The sequence below is a fragment of the Triticum dicoccoides genome, chromosome 3A (genome assembly GCF_002162155.2).
Source record: "Triticum dicoccoides isolate Atlit2015 ecotype Zavitan chromosome 3A, WEW_v2.0, whole genome shotgun sequence".
NCBI classification, from domain to species: domain Eukaryota; kingdom Viridiplantae; phylum Streptophyta; class Magnoliopsida; order Poales; family Poaceae; genus Triticum; species Triticum dicoccoides.
In genome coordinates, this window is record NC_041384.1 from 83,765,992 (window position 1) to 83,773,347 (window position 7,356).

The window sequence follows — 7,356 nt, forward strand, 5'->3', positions numbered from 1 at the left end:
ACAGGAGTATTCATCGTCGTCGTCATCAGCAACCCTTCTTCATCATAATTCCATGATGCTCACGAGCGGGAGTGAATAATTCCTTCGTAGGCTTGCTGGACAGTGATGGAGCTAGATAATATTTGTCATGTAATTGAGTCAATTTGTTAGGCCTTGATCCCTAGTATCCACTATGTTCTGAGATTGATATTGCTATGACTTTGCTATGCTCAATGATTGTCACTAGGGCCCGAGTGTCGTGATTTCAGATCTGAACCCTCTATATTATCATCAATATATTTGAATTCTTGATCCTATCTGCTAGTTATATGCACTTGTTATTGTTCTGATCCATAGACCCCAAGGTGACAATAATTGGAATACTCTTCGGGGATGATTGTAATTCGAGGAGTTCATGTATTCACTATGTGTTAATGTTTTGTTCTGCTTCTCTATCAAAAGGAGGCCTTAATATCCCTTAGATTTTCTTATAGACCCCGCTGCCACGGAAGGGTGGTACAAAAGATGTTATGCAAGTTCTTATTATAAGCACGTATGACTATATACGAAACACATGTCTACATTGAATTGATGAATTGGAGCTATTGAGTATCGCTCTAGGTTGTGATTGTTACATAATGAATGTCATCCACACAAATATCCATCACTGATTCAATGCCTACGCTTTGCTCATATTGTCTTTGCTAAGTTACTATTGTTGTTGTTGTTACAATCACTATAAAACTGTTATTGTTGCTTTTACTACTACTACTATTGTTATCACTACTATCAAAACTGTTGAACTACTGTGCTACTAAAAACTTTGATGTAGAGAAATAACTTTCCAAGTGTGATTGAATTGACAACTCAACTGCTAAGGCTTATAAATATTCTTTGGCTCCCCTTGTGTCGAATCAATAAATTTGGGTGAAATACTACCCTCGAAGATTGTTGCAATCCCCTATACTTATGGGTTATCAAGTATTTACGAGGCCTAGGGATCCATCCCCAGGTTTTATGAAGATCCACGTAAACGCTAGCATTACAAGGAATCAGAACAAGGGTGCTGCAGCAGCCGTGTGCAGAGATGGCGATGTAATTTCATGGGAAGTTCTTCAATGGTGATTTATGGAATTGATGATGCTACAACAATGGAAGTTATTGCATGTCGCGAGGCCCTTCCATTGACGGATGAATTGATGTTACAAAGCTTTTAATAGCCTTGGACTCGAAGTAGATAGAGAATGCTATTCAGAAGGGAACCAATGGTTCTTATCGCACCATCATTGCTGAGATTAAAAATAGGGCTTTAATGTTTAATTGTAAGTTTACATTTTAAGGCCGAGTTGTTGATGCGTCCCCAACGTATCTATAATTTTTGATTGTTTCATCCTATTATATTATCAATCTTAGATACTTTCGTATAATTTTATATCATTTTTGGGGAGTAACCTATTAACTTAGTACCTAGTGCCAGTTGTTATTTTATGCTTGTTTTTGGTTTTCCAGAAAATCTGTACCAAACGAAGTCCAAACGATACGAAAAATTTTAACGATTTTTTTCCTAGACATAAGAGGTCCTAGAAGCTTCGGGAGGAGACCAGATGAAAAGCAAAGAGACGACAAGGCAATAGGTCACGCCCTGGGGGGATCGCGCCCTGATTCCTTGTGGGCCCCATGTGGCTCCATTTGACCTAATTCCACTTCTCTAAATTCTCAAATACTCGGAAACCCCGAGAGAGCCACCTAGAACAATTTTCCGCTGCCGCAAGCTTCTGTTCTTCCATGATCTCATCTGGAGGCCTTTTCTAGTACTCTGCTGGAGGGGGAATCGATCATAGAGGGCTTCTACATCAACCTTGTTGCTCCTACGATCATGTGTGAGTACTTCACCACCGACCTATGGGTCCATAGTGATTAGCTAGATGGCTTATTCTCTCTCTCCGATCTTCAATACAATGTTCTCCACGGAGTTCTATTCAATGTAATCTTTTTTTGCGGTGTGTCTATTGGGATCTGATTAATTGTGTGTTTATGATTAGATTATTCATTGAAAGTAATCAAGTCTTTGCTGAACTTTATTATGCATGATTGTTATAACTTTGTATTTCTCTCTGATCTATCTATTTGGTTTGGCCAACTATACTGATTTATCTTTAACAGGAGAGGTGCTTTATAGTGGGTTCAATCTTGCAGTGCCCTCACCCAATGACAGCAGGGATAGCGAGGCACGTATTGTATTGTTGCTACTAAGGGTAAAACTATGGGGTTTAATCATATTGTTTGGTTTTATTCAATCTACATTATGTCATCTTGCTTAAGGCATTACTCTGTTTGTTTCGTTGGGTAACGTAGTAATTTCAAAAAAATTCCTACGCACACGCAAGATCATGGTAATGCATAGCAACGAGAGGGGAGAGTGTGATCTACGTACCCTTGTAGATCGACAGCGGAAGCGTTAGCACAACGCGGTTGATGTAGTCGTACGTCTTCACGGTCCAACCGATCCAAGCACCGTTACTCCGGCACCTCCGAGTTCTTGGCACACGTTCAGCTCGATGATTCTCCCCGGGATCCGATCCAACAAAGCTTCGGGTAGGAGTTCCGTCAGCACGACGGCATGGTGATGATCTTGATGTTCAACCGTCGCAGGGCTTCGCCTAAGCACCGCTACAATATGACCGAGGTGGAATATGGTGGAGGGGGGCACCGCACACGGCTAAGGAACGATCACGAAGATCAACTTGTGTGTCTATGGGGTGCCCCCTGCCCCCGTATATAAAAGAGTGGAGGAGGGGAGGGCCGGCCCTCTCTATGGCGCGCCCTAGGGGAGTCCTACTCCCACCGGGAGTAGGATTTCCCCTTTCCTAGTCCAACTAGGAGTCCTTCCATGTAGTAGGAGTAGGAGACAAGGAAGGGGAAGGGAGAAGGAAAGGAAGGAGGGGGTGCAGCCCCTCCCCCTGGTCCAATTCGGACTAGGCCTTGGGGGGGCGGCCTGCCCTAGGCAGCCCCTCTCTCTTTCCCGTATGGCCCAATAAGGCCCAATACTTCTCCTCCGTATTCCCGTAACTCCCCGATACTCCGAAAAATACCCGAACCACTCGGAACCTTTCCGATGTCCGAATATAGTCGTCCAATATATCGATCTTTACGTCTCAACCATTTCGAGACTCCTCATCATGTCCCCGATCTCATCCGGGACTCCGAACTCCTTCAGTACATCAAAACTCATAAACTCATTATATAACTATCATCGAAACCTTAAGCGTGCGGACCCTACGGTTCGAGAACAATGTAGACATGACCGAGACACGTCTCCGGTCAATAACCAATAGCGGGACCTGGATGCCCATATTGGCTCCTACATATTCTACGAAGATCTTTATCGGCCAGACCGCATAACAACATACGTTGTTCCCTTTGTCATCGGTATGTTACTTGCCCGAGATCCGATCGTCGGTATCTCAATACCTAGTTCAATCTTGTTACCGGTGTAAGTCTCTTTACTCGTTATGTAATACATCATCTCACAACTAACTCATTAGTTGCAATGCTTGCAAGGCTTATGTGATGTGCATTACCGAGAGGGCCTAGAGATACCTCTCCGACAATTGGAGTGACAAATCCTAATCTCGAAATACGCCAACCCAACATGTACCTTTGGAGACACCTGTAGAGCACCTTTATAATCACCCAGTTACGTTGTGATGTTTGGTAGCACACAAAGTGTTCCTCCGGCAAACGGGAGTTGCATAATCTCATAATCATAGGAACATGTATAAGTCATGAAGAAAGCAATGGCAACACACTAAACGATCGGGTGCTAAGCTAATGGAATGGGTCATGTCAATCAGATCATTCACCTAATGATGTGATCCCGTTAATCAAATAACAACTCTTTTGTTTATGGTTAGGAAACATAACCATCTTCGATTAACGAGCTAGTCAAGTAGAGGCATACTAGTGACACTCTGTTTGTCTATGTATTCACACATGTACTATGTTTCCGGTTAATACAATTCTAGCATGAATAATAAACATTTATCATGATATAAGGAAATAAATAATAACTTTATTATTGCCTCTAGGGCATATTTCCTTCAGTCTCCCACTTGCACTAGAGTCAATAATCTAGTTCACATCGCCATGTGATTCAACACTAAGAGTTCACATCACCATGTGATTAACACCCATAGTTCACATCGTCATGTGACCTATACCCAAAGGGTTTACTAGAGTCAATAATCTAGTTCACATCATTTATGTGATTAACACCCAAAGAGTACTAAGGTGTGATCATGTTTTGCTTGTGAGATAATTTTAGTCAACGGGTCTTTCACATACAGATCCGTAAGTATTTTGCGAATTCTATGTCTACAATGCTCTGCACGGAGCTACTCTAGCTAATTGCTCCCACTTTCAATATGTATCTAGATCGAGACTTAGAGTCATCTAGATCTGTGTCAAAACTTGCATCGACGTAACTTTTTACGACAAACCTTTTGTTACCTCCATAATCGAGAAATATTTCCTTATTCCACTAAGGGTAATTTTGACCAATGTCCAGTGATCTACTCTTAGATCACTATTGTACTCCCTTGCTTAACACAGTGTAGGGTATACAATAGATCTGGTACACATCATGGCATACTTTATAGAACCTATGGCTGAGGCATAGGGAATGACTTTCATTCTCTTTCTATCTTCTGCCGTGGTCGGGCTTTGAGTCTTACTCAATTTCACACCTTGTAACACAGGCAAGAACTCTTTCTTTGATTGTTCCATTTTGAACTACTTCAAAATCTTGTCAAGGTATGTACTCATTGAAAAAACTTATCAAGCGTCTTGATCTATCTCTATAGATCTTGATACTCAATATGTAAGCAGCTTCACCGAGGTCTTTCTTTGAAAAACTCCTTTCAAACACTCCTTTATGCTTTGCAGAATAATTCTACATTATTTCTGATCAACATTATGTCATTCACATATACTTATCAGAAATGTTGTAGTGCTCCCACTCACTTTCTAGTAAATACAAGCTTTACCGCAAGTCTGTATAAAACTATATGCTTTGATCAACTTATCAAAGCGTATATTCTGACTCTGAGATGCTTGCACCAGTCCATAGATGGATCGCTGGAGCTTGCATATTTTGTTAGCACCTTTAGGATTGACAAAACCTTCTGGTTGCATCATATACAACTCTTCTTCAATAAATCCATTAAGGAATGCAGTTTTGTTTATCCATTTGCCAGATTTCATAAAATGCGGCAATTGCTAACATGATTCGGACAAACTTAAGCATAGATACGAGTGAGAGACTCTCATCGTAGTCAACACTTTGAACTTTGTCAAAAACCTTTTTCGACAAGTCTAGCTTTGTAGATAGTAACACTACTATCAACGTCCGTCTTCCTCTTGAAGATCCATTTATTGCCGATCATCGGGCAAATCCATCAAAGTCCATACTTTGTTCTCATACATGGATCATATCTCAGATTTTATGGCCTCAAACCATTTCGCAGAATCTGGGCTCATCATCGCTTCCTCATAGTTCGCAAGTTCATCATGGTCTAGTAACATGACTTCCAGAACAGGATTACCGTACCACTCTGGTGCGGATCTCACTCTGGTTTACCTACGAGATTCGGTAGTAACTTGATCTGAAGTTTCATGATCAATATCATTAGCTTCCTCACTAATTGGTGTAGGTGTCACAGAAATAGATTTCTGTGATGAACTACTTTCCAATGAGGGAGCAGGTACATTTACCTTATCAAGTTCTACTTTCCTCCCACTCACTTCTTTCGAGAGAAACTCCTTCTCTACAAAGTATCCATTCTTAGCAACGAATGTCTTGCCTTTGGATCTGTGATAGAAGGTGTACCCTACTGTCTTCTTTGGGTATCCTATGAAGACACATTTCTCCGATTTGGGTTTGAGCTTATCATGATGAAACTTTTTCTTATAAGCATCGCAACCCCAAGCTTTAAGAAATGACAACTTTGGTTTCTTGCCAAACCATAGTTCATATTGTGTCGTCTCAACGGACTTAGATGGTGCACCTTTTTTTTAATATGAATGCAGCTGTCTCTAATGCATGATCCCAAAACGATATTGGTAAATCGGTAAGAAACATCATAGATTGTACTATATCCAATAAAGTACGGTTATGATGTTCGGACACACCATTATGCTGTGGTGTTCCAGGTGGCATGAATTTGTGAAACTATTCCACATTGTTTTAATTGAAGACCAAACTCGTAACTCAAACATTTGTCTCCGCGATCAGATCGTAGAAACCTTATTTTCTTGTCACGATGATTTTCCACTTCACTCTGAAATTCTTTGAACTTTTCAAATGTTTCAGACTTATGTTTCATCAAGTAGATATACCCATATCTGCTCAAATCATCTGTGAAGGTCAGAAAATAATGATACCCTCCGCGAGCCTTAACACTCATCGGATCGCATACATCAGTATGTATTTATTTCCAATAAGTCAGTTGCTCGCTCCATTGTTCCGGAGAACGGCATTTTAGTCATCTTGCCCATGAGGCATGGTTCGCAAGCATCAAGTGATTCATAATCAAGTGATTCCAAAAACCCATCAGCATGGAGTTTCTTCATGCGCTTTACACCAATATGACCTAAACGGCAGTGCCACAAATAAGTTGCACTATCATTATTAACTTTGCATCTTTTGGTTTCAATATTATGATTATGTGTATCACTACGATCGAGATCCAATGAACTATTTTCATTGGGTGTGTAACCATATAAGGTTTTATTCATGTAAACAGAACAACAATTTATTCTCTTACTTAAATGAATAACCGTATTACAATAAACATGATCAAATCATATTCATGCTCAACGCAAACACCAAATAACACTTATTCAGGTTCAACACTAATCCCGAAAGTATAGGGAGTGTGCGATGATGATCATATCAATCTTGGAACCACTTCCAACACACATCGTCACTTCACCCTTAACTAGTCTCTGTTTATTCTGCAACTCCCGTTTCGAGTTACTAATCTTAGCAACTGAACTAGTATCAAATACTGAGGGGTTGCTATAAACACTAGTAAAGTACACATCAATAACATGCATATCAAATATACTTATGTTCACTTTGCCATCCTTCTTATCTGCCAATCACTTGGGGTAGTTCCGCTTCCAGTGACCAATCCCTTTGCAGTAGAAACACTTAGTCTCAGGCTTAGGACCAGACTTGGGCTTCTTCACTTGAGCAGCAACTTGCTTGCTGTTCTTCTTGAAGTTCCCCTTCTTCCCTCTGCCCTTTTCTTGAAACTAGTGGTCTTGTCTACCATCAACACTTGATGTTTTTCTTGATTTCTACCTTCGTCAATT